This window comes from Rhinatrema bivittatum, chromosome 5 (assembly GCF_901001135.1).
Source record: "Rhinatrema bivittatum chromosome 5, aRhiBiv1.1, whole genome shotgun sequence".
Classification (NCBI taxonomy): Eukaryota; Metazoa; Chordata; class Amphibia; order Gymnophiona; family Rhinatrematidae; genus Rhinatrema; species Rhinatrema bivittatum.
The window spans coordinates 92611225-92622367 of record NC_042619.1 but is presented as its reverse complement, the minus strand read 5'-3'; positions in this window follow the sequence as shown (position 1 = coordinate 92622367).

Below are 11143 nucleotides of genomic sequence, written 5' to 3'. Positions count from 1 at the left end.
GTTCTTTTTGGGCCGAACGAGCCGTCCGGCGGAACGAGCCGGGAATCAGTGACGCCGGCGTCACTCGACGTGCCGCCGACGTCACATGCTTCTCGCCAAGGATTGCAGAAATGGCGTCCTCACTCCTCGCTCCATCACCAGGGAGTTGTGGTAAGTCGGGGGGGGGGGGATTAAGGAGGGTGAGGGGGTTTATATTTTTATTTGGCTCAACAATCGCGATTTCCCACATATCGAACATATCTATGTTCGATATGTGGGAAATCCGATCGTTTATGTCGAATCAATTTTTTAAGTAAAAAAAAAATATGAGTTGCGTTTTACTAATGCGGTCAATCCGAATGCACACCCTATTATCCACTATGACACCTAGATCTCTTCTTGGGTTGTAGCACCTAATATGGAACCCAACATTGTGTAATTATAGCATGGGTTATTTTTCCCTATATGCATCACCTTGCACTTATCCACATTAAATTTCATCTGCCATTTGGATGCCCAATTTTCCAGTCTCACAAGGTCTTCCTGCAATTTATCACAATCTGCTTGTGATTTAACTACTCTGAACAATTTTGTGTCATCTGCAAATTTGATTATCTCACTCGTCGTATTTCTTTCCAGATCATTATAAATATATTGAACAGTAAGGGTCCCAATACAGATCCCTGAGGCACTCCACTGTCCACTCCCTTCCACTGAGAAAATTGCCCATTTAATCCTACTCTCTGTTTCCTGTCTTTTAGCCAGTTTGCAATCCACGAAAGGACTTCATTGGTTACCTGTTAAATACAGGATTAAATTTAAAATTATACTTTTAATTTTTAAAGCATTGCATATGAATGGCCCAAGTTATTTGACGAGCCTGTGAAATCTTATGCTCCCAATCGATTGGTGCGATCTTCATATCAGAACTTGTTGCTGGTTCCTTCCATTAAGACCACCTGTTTAAAAGAGATATGTCAAAGGTCGTTCTCTGTAGTGGGACCTGGACTTTGGAATGCATTACCGATGGCACTACGTGTTACCAAAGATATTGGTGTTTTTAGAAAACTAGTAAAAGCGTACTTTTTTTAGGCAGGCCTTTCAACTGGATTGAATTTTAATACTTAATGTTTATTGCTGCTCAATAAGATTTTTTTTTCAATTTTTATGTTCAGTTTTATCTTTATTGTTTTTATTTGTATTTATTGTCATTTTATTGTGAATATGATCTGTATGTATATTGTTTTCTGTATTTTAATTATTGTAATTCGCTTAGCACATTATCTTGATATAAGCCGAATATAGATATGTTTTAATACATAAATAATGAGGGGGGAGGGGCTATGGCAATCAGAGAATTCAGAGGAGAGGAGGAAAGGGGCTGAGGCTATCGGGGGCCGAGGGGGGGGCTGCCATCGCCACCGCACGCTTACTGTTAACTTAATTTTTATTTTTGGGGAGTCGGGGCTACCTCGACCAGTGGCCTAGGTTGAAACAATCTCCCCATTTGGCTGCAGTTTGTTGTTTTTTTGCCAGCCAGTGACCTTTAATATGATGGCGGTCTCTTACGGTTGGGGCCACATTCGTGTTAAAGGGCCACTCACAACAGTCTTTTATGTCGCAGTATTTGGCTGCCATGGAGTCATGATTCTTTTCAGGTGAGGGGGCCCACTACCATGGCCATATGCCCCCCCCAATAGATTGAACCCCTCCTGCAAGAATACATTGAATTTTGATGAATTTAGGTCTAAGCTATGTAAAATACCCCATCATAACAGCAGTGGCTATTTATAGTGGCTATTTATCAAAAATACCAGTGTGATCTAAAACATCCATTTTATAATTTCCATGTTCTAAATATTTATTCGATAACTGCCAAGTAAAGTCAGGAATATTTCTATTACAAAGTTATTCATCCACTGAGTTTTCTGGTAAATACATGCTAAATAGTTGCATTTCATTAAATTTATAATAAACATATTAGAATGATGTTTAAAAGTAAAATGAATCAAACAGATTCTCTTAGATCCAGTCGACATTAACACTGAAACCTTTACTAGTGCAAACTACAGTATTTGAACTTTCAAGTTGGAAATTAAGTATCGGTCTTTTTATTTTTTTACTTATACTTTACTTAAAAACTCATCATAATGGCTCCAAATAACTGGAGAGATCCAGAAAAGCTTTTAGACAATCTTTCAACTGGTATATTTGTAGCTAATACGCAATGATAAATTATTCAGCAAACAGGTAAAGCAAATTATGCATTTACTGGCTCTCTAGCTCAGATAATATTTAAAGTTTGAAGATGGTCAGTAAACAAAATTGCCTGCTTTCTGACATTGGTTTTACAGAAGTCAATACTTAAAAATTCAGGTTTTTTAGTCTCTCAATGCAAATATTGATTTTTCTAAATTAATAAATAGAGTAAGTATATAAAATAATGTCTTTATGTTTATTATACATTATAAACACAGTAATCTTTGTAGTAAGTTTGGATTTTCTGCCATACTTATTTTGCTGACTTTAGTGTTATTTAAAATATTGTGTTAGCTAAAAAACTGAAGTTCCAGTTATTCATAATAACTTCCCTCTAGCCCATTCTTGGCATATTGGGTGAATACTTTTATTTAGTTGTTTTTTGTTTTTTTAATTCTTTATTTATCACTTTTCTAATACAATTGTATCATAAAATTTATAATGGAAACATGTTACATTACATTAGCTTGAAATAATATCATGTCAGATTTAACAATTCCGGAAAAATAAATTCTAATGCAGTAACCAATTCTCATTTTAATATCACCTTGGGAGACAACTTTCAAGGAGAGTAATATGAAAAAGGTTAATTAATAGGACTTAACCTGAAAGGGGAGCTGTATCTATTTTTATTCCCCTGAATTTACAGTATTCTCTGAGGGGATTTGAGAGTCTAAATAAAGCTTTAACTGCTCTGGGGAAAAGAAAATGAAAGTATCTGCTTCTTTTTTAATAATGCATTTACAAGGGTATCTTAGAAGAAAAATAGCCCCCCAGCCTGCCTCATACACAGAAAACCTTTCTGTCGTTCCTGGGTTATTTTTGAAATGTCCGAAAACATACGGACCTTACTTCCATGAAACAATGTATTTAAATTCTTAAAGTAGGATATCATTAATCTACTAACATCTTGTTCTATTATCAAGGAAACTAGAAGAGTAGAAAAATCAATGATTTCGATAGCTGAAGATTCTAAGAAATTGGTAAGGTTTTGTAAGTCCATAGAAGGTGCTGCCTGCTGGTTTAAACAATTTTGTCCTGGAAGGAAGTATGCCTTATTTATTAGTGGAAATTGAGTTTCAGGCTATAAAAGAACTTCAGCGAAGTATCTTTTTAAAGTAACAGTAGGAATTTCCCCCATAACTCTAGGAAAATTAAATAATCAAGTTTAAACACCGATTCCAGTTCTCCAACAGTTCCAGTCTTCTGGAGAGAGCAGCTCTATCTTGAATAGTAGCCATATTAAATTCTTTAATTTGTGAGATTTTAGATTCTACTTTTCCCCCATTATTTTTAACAGACTTTTTAAACTGTCTGTTTCAAAACGGGCCAATCAGTGAACTGAAAGCTGGCTCTAACAACCAATGAGAAGTTAAAGTAATGAAGACCATTCAACACAGTCATTTGGAACCATCTGGAGCTCGTGACGCGAGGGTGAAAATCCACCACTGCTCTTTGACACTTTTTCTAAAACGGTCAATTTGAGCTGTTCAAAAGTGTGATGAGCCTGAAGACAATGTTTAACAATTGGAGCCTCTATGTTGCCAGTATTTAAATGGCTCCTGTGTTCCGTAGCCATGTTTTAATTAAAACACACTTTTGAACAGCTCAAATGGACCTTGTTCTTTTCTTTTCCCCAGAAAAACAGATCTCATAATACGATAGATCTTGAGCATGTCTTGTCTCTTCTCCCAGACTGGTAACATTTGTAATACATAAAGTCATTTAGGAAGCTCCATCATTTTAAACAAATATATCTTGCCATATAGTGAAAATGGTAGAGACTTCCAATCAGCTAGTTTTTTCTCCATTTTGATCAAGAGGGGTAAAAATTATAGATTCTGCACTTCTAATGATATTCTAATCCCCAGATATTTCATCTCCATATCTACCCATTTTAGCAGAAAAGATGTTCCCTAATTTTGTCGCAATGTCCCCAACACATCTAAAACTTCTGATTAGTCCAAATTTATTTTCAAACCAGAAAAAAAATATCAAAATCTTCTGCATCTCCATAACAACTTGTAAAGAGATGACCAGATTTGTTAAAAAAAACAAAAAAACAATACATCATTGGCAAAAGCTGCAATTTTAAATACACTTTTCCCCACTGCAAAACTTAAGATCCTTTCACATTGTTCAATTTTTCTTAGCAAAGGGTCCATAGTTTGAATATAGAGTAGCAGTGATAGAGGGCACCCTTGCCTTGTACCTCGTTGGAGTTGAAATTCCTCTGAGATATATCCATTTGCTAAAATGATGGAGCTGGGATGCTATAAAGTATAAATATATATTGTACATTTTTTCACAAACCCATATCTCCTTAATGCAGAAAAAAGGTATGAGCATGTGACCTGGTTGAATGCCTTTTAGACATCAAGACCCACAACCAATGACTGAGTGTTCTGACACTCGCATTGGGTCATTGATGTTGTTACACATATTATATGTCTTCCTGCTGATCTTCCCTTAACAAACTCTCCTTGATTTGGTGAAATCAGAGCTGGTAAAATTAGGTTTATCCTACCAGCTACCAATTTAGTATATAATTTTAAATCAAAATTTAGTAGTGAAATGGTTCAATAAGAGGCTGGATTATTGGGGGTCTGTGCTTGATTTGGGCAGGACCATGATAAAAAGCACTTTTCACATTCTCCGGGTTATTCACTGCCTGAATGGCTGCCTCAAAAAGTTTCCCAATGCCATCATAAGACTTGGTGTCAGAATTTTATAAGAGACAGCATTCAACCCATCAGGGCCAGGTATCTTATGTAGCTGACTAGTTTTAATACATTCTACTATTTCTTGAATTTGAATAGGTCTGTTTAGGCTTTCCAATTGCTGTTTATCTAACCTTGGCAATCACAGACAATTAAAAAAATTATTCCTCTTTCCACCATGGTCTGCCTTATATAAAGTTTTGTAAAAATCTCTAAAAAAAAAACTGGCATATCTCCTTTGCAGAAGATTTCCTTGCTCAGTTTTTAGTATTTCTATGTTTGTTTTCCCTTTCCATATCTTAATCGTTAGCCATTAGTTTTCCAATCTTATTCCCAAATTTGAACAGTTTATGTGATGAAAGTATTAGCATTTTTGTGTTCTTGTGTAAGTAAGTGTTTAGGGTTCAAAGAGTCTCTCTATACATATCCTGAATCGCCTGAATTTCAAAGCCACTATTAACAAAACCACCAAAGACTGTTTCTACCAACTACAAGTGCTGAAAAGAATTAGACCACTTTTCCATGCCCAAGATTTCAGAACCATTCTACAAGCAATCATTTTTTCAAAATTAGACTATTGTAACACCATCCTACTTGGCCTTCCCGCTTCATACACCAAACCGCTTCAGATGGTGCAAAATGCAGCTGCACGAATTCTGAAAAACCCCCATTCTAAAGAGCCTCCATTGGCTACTATACACTTTAGAATAATATACAAGGCCATTCTTACCACATACAAAAACATCAACCAACTGGCTCCCATTGACCTACAGATCCCGCTCCGACTACACAATTCGTCAAGACCGACAAGAGATGCATACAGGGGATCGCTACAGGTACCTCCGTCCAAATCCACCAGACACTGCACACACTAGGGATGTGCATTCGGATTGACCGCATATGGAAAACGCAACTCAAATTTTTTTTTTACTTAAAAAAAGATGGGGCGTATACGAGCAGATTTCCGACATAAATGAACATAGATATGTTGGATACGGCGAATCGCCATGCGCGCGCTTTCTCGCCGCCATTACCTGCGACTCGAGCTCGGAGCCCCGGATTACCTGAAAATGGCGGCGCCCCTGCGGTAACCATGCCAACCTGTCTGACCCTGTCCTGTGAGTTTCAGTGACTCACAGGAAAGGGTGGGAAGGTCGGCATGGATACCGGAACGCAGCGAATCTGCGTTCACCTTTTCAGAGAAGCACTGAATGCAGCGAATCGCGCTGTCATTCCGTGCTTCTCTGAGGATTTCCTGACGAGCCAGCAGCACTATAAAAGCAGCAGCAGCACGAGGACTGACGGACATTTTCAGCGATTCAGTGGGGAGGTGGGATCGGGATCGTGCAGGGTGGGCTTAGGCAGGCTGAGGCAGAGAAGAGAAGATAGCAGAACCCGATTTGATAGACAACACGAACAGAACCAGATTTGATAGACAACACAGAACAGATTCTTTGTTAGGGAAAAAAAAAAAAAGAACATTCTTATTGAGTGAGTCTGTACATTTTATCCTGGGCAGTGCCAGGCAGGGCTGGCAGTACTCTGCCTCATATTTGCTATTTTTAAACAGACTTAAAATCATTCTCCTTGAGTGGTTCAGTGCTGGCTGGGCAGCAGTTCCAGGGCTGGAGTACTCTGCCTCATATCTACTTTAGTTCTATGTGCACTGCAGTGCACACAGACAGACACATTCCGTGCATTGCCAGGCAGACAGTGAGGCAGTGGGCATTGTAAACAGAGTGAACATTGCCCTTCAGCAAGTCTGTTACATTTGCTATTTTTAAAACAGACTTAAAAGCATCTTGAGTGGTTCAGTGCTGGGTGGGCACTGGGCAGCAGTTCCAAGGGGGAATACCCTGCCTCATATATACTTTAGTTCTATGTGCACTGCAGTGCACACAGACAGACACATTCCGTGCATTGCCAGGCAGACAGTGAGGCAGTGGGCATTGTAAACAGAGTGAACATTGCCCTTCAGCGAGTCTGTTACATTTGCTTTTTAAACAGACTTAAAAGCATTCTCCTTGAGTGGTTCAGTGCTGGGTGGGCACTGGGCAGCAGTTCCAGGGCTGGGAATACCCTGCCTCATATATACTTTAGTTCTATGTGCACTGCAGTGCACACAGACAGACACATTCCGTGCATTGCCAGGCAGGCAGTGAGGCAGTGGGATTGTAAACAGAGTGAACATTGCCCTTCAGCGAGTCTGTACATTGCTATTTTTAACAGACTTAAAAGCATTCTCCTTGAGTGGTTCAGTGCTGGCTGGGCAGCAGTTCCAGGGCTGGGAGTACCCTGCCTCATATCTACTGAAAAGGAAGCTTGTTCTCTGTGCACTCACTGCACACACACAGACACATTCCGTGCATTGCCAGGCAGGCAGTGAGGCAGTGGGCATTGTAAACAGAGTGAACACATTCTCCTTCAGTGGTTCAGTGCTGGGTGGGCAGCAGTTCCAGTGCTGGGAGTACCCTGCCTCATATCACTTTAGTTCTATGTGCACTGCAGTGCACACAGACAGACACATTCCGTGCATTGCCAGGCAGGCAGTGAGGCAGTGGGCATTGTAAACAGAGTGAACATTGCCCTTCAGCGAGTCTGTTACATTTGCTATTTTTAAACAGACTTAAAAGCATTCTCCTTGAGTGGTTCAGTGCTGGCTGGGCAGCAGTTCCAGGGCTGGGAGTACCCTGCCTCATATCTACTGAAAAGGAAGCTTGTTCTCTGTGCACTCACTGCACAACACACAGACAGACACATTCCGTGCATTGCCAGGCAGGCAGTGAGGCAGTGGGCATTGTAAACAGAGTGAACATTGCCCTTCAGCGAGTCTGTACATTTGCTATTTTTAAACAGACTTAAAAGCATTCTCCTGAGTGGTTCAGTGCTGGCTGGGCAGCAGTTCCAGGGCTGGGAGTACTCTGCCTCATATCTACTTTAGTTCTATGTGCACTGCAGTGCACACAGACAGACACATTCCGTGCATTGCCAGGCAGACAGTGAGGCAGTGGGCATTGTAAACAGAGTGAACATTGCCCTTCAGCAGTCTGTTACATTTGCTATTTTTAAACAGACTTAAAAGCATCCTCCTTGAGTGGTTCAGTGCTGGGTGGGCACTGGGCAGCAGTTCCAAGGCTGGGAATACCCTGCCTCATATCTACTTTAGTTCTATGTGCACTGCAGTGCACACAGACAGACACATTCCGTGCATTGCCAGGCAGACAGTGAGGCAGTGGGCATTGTAAACAGAGTGAACATTGCCCTTCAGCGAGTCTGTTACATTTGCTATTTTTAAACAGACTTAAAAGCATTCTCCTTGAGTGGTTCAGTGCTGGGTGGGCAGCAGTTCCAGGGCTGGGAGTACCCTGCCTCATATCTACTGAAAGGAAGCTTGTTCTCTGTGCACTCACTGCACACACACAGACAGACACATTCCGTTGCATTGCCAGGCAGGCAGTGAGGCAGTGGGCATTGTAAACAGAGTGAACATTGCCCTTCAGCGAGTCTGTTACATTTGCTATTTTTAAACAGACTTAAAAGCATTCTCCTTGAGTGGTTCAGTGCTGGGTGGGCAGTGCCAGGGCTGGCACTGGCAGTACTCTGCCTCATATCTACTGAAAAGGAAGCTTGTTCTCTGGTGCCCTCACTGCACACACACAGACACATTCCGTGCATTGCCAGGCAGGCAGTTGAGGCAGTGGGCATTGTAAACAGAGTGAACACATTCTCCTTCAGTGGTTCAGTGCTGGGTGGGCAGCAGTTCCAGTGCTGGGAGTACCCTGCCTCATATCTACTTTAGTTCTATGTGCACTGCAGTGCACACAGACAGACACATTCCGTGCATTGCCAGGCAGGCAGTGAGGCAGTGGGCATTGTAAACAGAGTGAACATTGCTCTTCAGCGAGTCTGTTACATTTGCTATTTTTAAACAGACTTAAAAGCATTCTCCTTGAGTGGTTCAGTGCTGGGTGGGCAGTGCCAGGGCTGGCACTGGCAGTACTCTGCCTCATATCTACTGAAAAGGAAGCTTGTTCTCTGTGCACTCACTGCACACACACAGACACATTCCGTGCATTGCCAGGCAGGCAGTGAGGCAGTGGGCATTGTAAACAGAGTGAACATTGCCCTTCAGCGAGTCTGTTACATTTGCTATTTTTAAACAGACTTAAAAGCATTCTCCTTGAGTGGTTCAGTGCTGGGTGGGCAGCAGTTCCAGGGCTGGGAGTACCCTGCCTCATATCTACTGAAAAGGAAGCTTGTTCTCTGTACACTCACTGCACACACACAGACAGACACATTCCGTGCATTGCCAGGCAGGCAGTGAGGGCAGTGGGCATTGTAAACAGAGTGAACATTGCCCTTCAGCGAGTCTGTTACATTTGCTATTTTTAAACAGACTTAAAAGCATTCTCCTTGAGTGGTTCAGTGCTGGGTGGGCAGCAGTTCCAGGGCTGGGAGTACCCTGCCTCATATCTACTGAAAAGGAAGCTTGTTCTCTGTGCACTCACTGCACACACACAGACAGACACATTCCGTGCATTGCCAGGCAGGCAGTGAGGCAGTGGGCATTGTAAACAGAGTGAACATTGCCCTTCAGCGAGTCTGTTACATTTGCTATTTTTAAACAGACTTAAAAGCATTCTCCTTGAGTGGTTCAGTGCTGGGTGGGCAGCAGTTCCAGGGCTGGGAGTATCCTGCCTCATATCTACTGAAAAGGAAGCTTGTTCTCTGTGCACTCACTGCACACACACAGACAGACACATTCCGTGCATTGCCAGGCAGGCAGTGAGGCAGTGGGCATTGTAAACAGAGTGAACATTGCCCTTCAGCGAGTCTGTTACATTTGCTATTTTTAAACAGACTTAAAGCATTGTCCTTGAGTGGTTCAGTGCTGGGTGGGCAGCAGTTCCAGGGCTGGGAGTACCCTGCCTCATATCTACTGAAAGGAAGCTTGTTCTCTGTGCACTCACTGCACACACACAGACAGACACATTCCGTGCATTGCCAGGCAGGCAGTGAGGCAGTGGGCATTGTAAACAGAGTGAAGATTGGCCTTCCGCGAGTCTGTTCAATCTGCTATTTTTAAACAGACTTAACCGCATTGTCCTTGACTTGGTCCGTTCATTTTGTTATTTTAAACAGACTGAGCATTCTTCTTGAGTGGGTCTGTTAATTTAGTTATTTTAAAACTGACCGAACATTATTATTGTGGGACAGTGGGCAGTGTTACCACTAGTACTCATTGACATTAAATCCATAATGTCAGGGAAAGGGAGATGCAAGCGACTTAGTGGGAATGGCAGCGGAGGCACCGCAAAAGACACCAGCGCAACACCACCAGTACAGGTAAAAAGGCAACTGTCGCAATCAAACGTCTTTGTAGGGGATGGCAGTTCCATGGCAAAAAAAAAAGAAATCAGACCATGAAACTTTGCAATCGCCAGCACCTGTTTCTGGCACTGTAGTTTTGGAGGAGAGTGAAGAGGAGGCAGAGTCTAGCCAGACAAAAGTTACACACCCAAGAGCAGCCAGGGGACAGAAGTGTCCTGCAAAACTTTGCGGTGACAAGGTAGCGCTGGCACTGTTAGCTTCTGATTCAGAAGAAGAATCTTCTTGGATGGGATTCTCATCAGAAACGGAAGATGTTATACCTGAGCAATCTTCGGTAGAATTGTCAGTTAGTCCTGTTTTTAGCCTCCACCTCCAGAAATCTGCGGCAGGGGAGACATTCCCACTGATATCGAGGAGGAGGAAGAGCTGTCAGAAGGGAGACAGAGGGTGACTGTTGCCCCCGCTGGCATTGCTTCGCCGGGTGCAGTGGGTGCACCACCCACACCCAGTAGTACCTCAACTCCAGCGGCCACCATCCACCCCCAGGGCGGGAAAGAGAGGAGGATCACAAAAGAAATCTGCGATCTGGGCACATTTTAAAGTGACAGAAGACCCGCGTTATGCTCGGTGTAATTACTGTGCCAGGGATATTAGCAGAGGCAAGCAACTGGGACATCTGTCAAATTTTGACATGGAGTATCATGTTAAGAGGCAACACCCAACAAGATTACTGCCATCTGGGGATGGTAGCATTTTCCGTCAGGGGACCCCTTCCCCTTCCAACCAGGGTGCAGTGGTAGGAAAGCAGCAGAGTCAGCCCACGCCCTCATACCCTTCTAGCAGTCAGGCGGCAG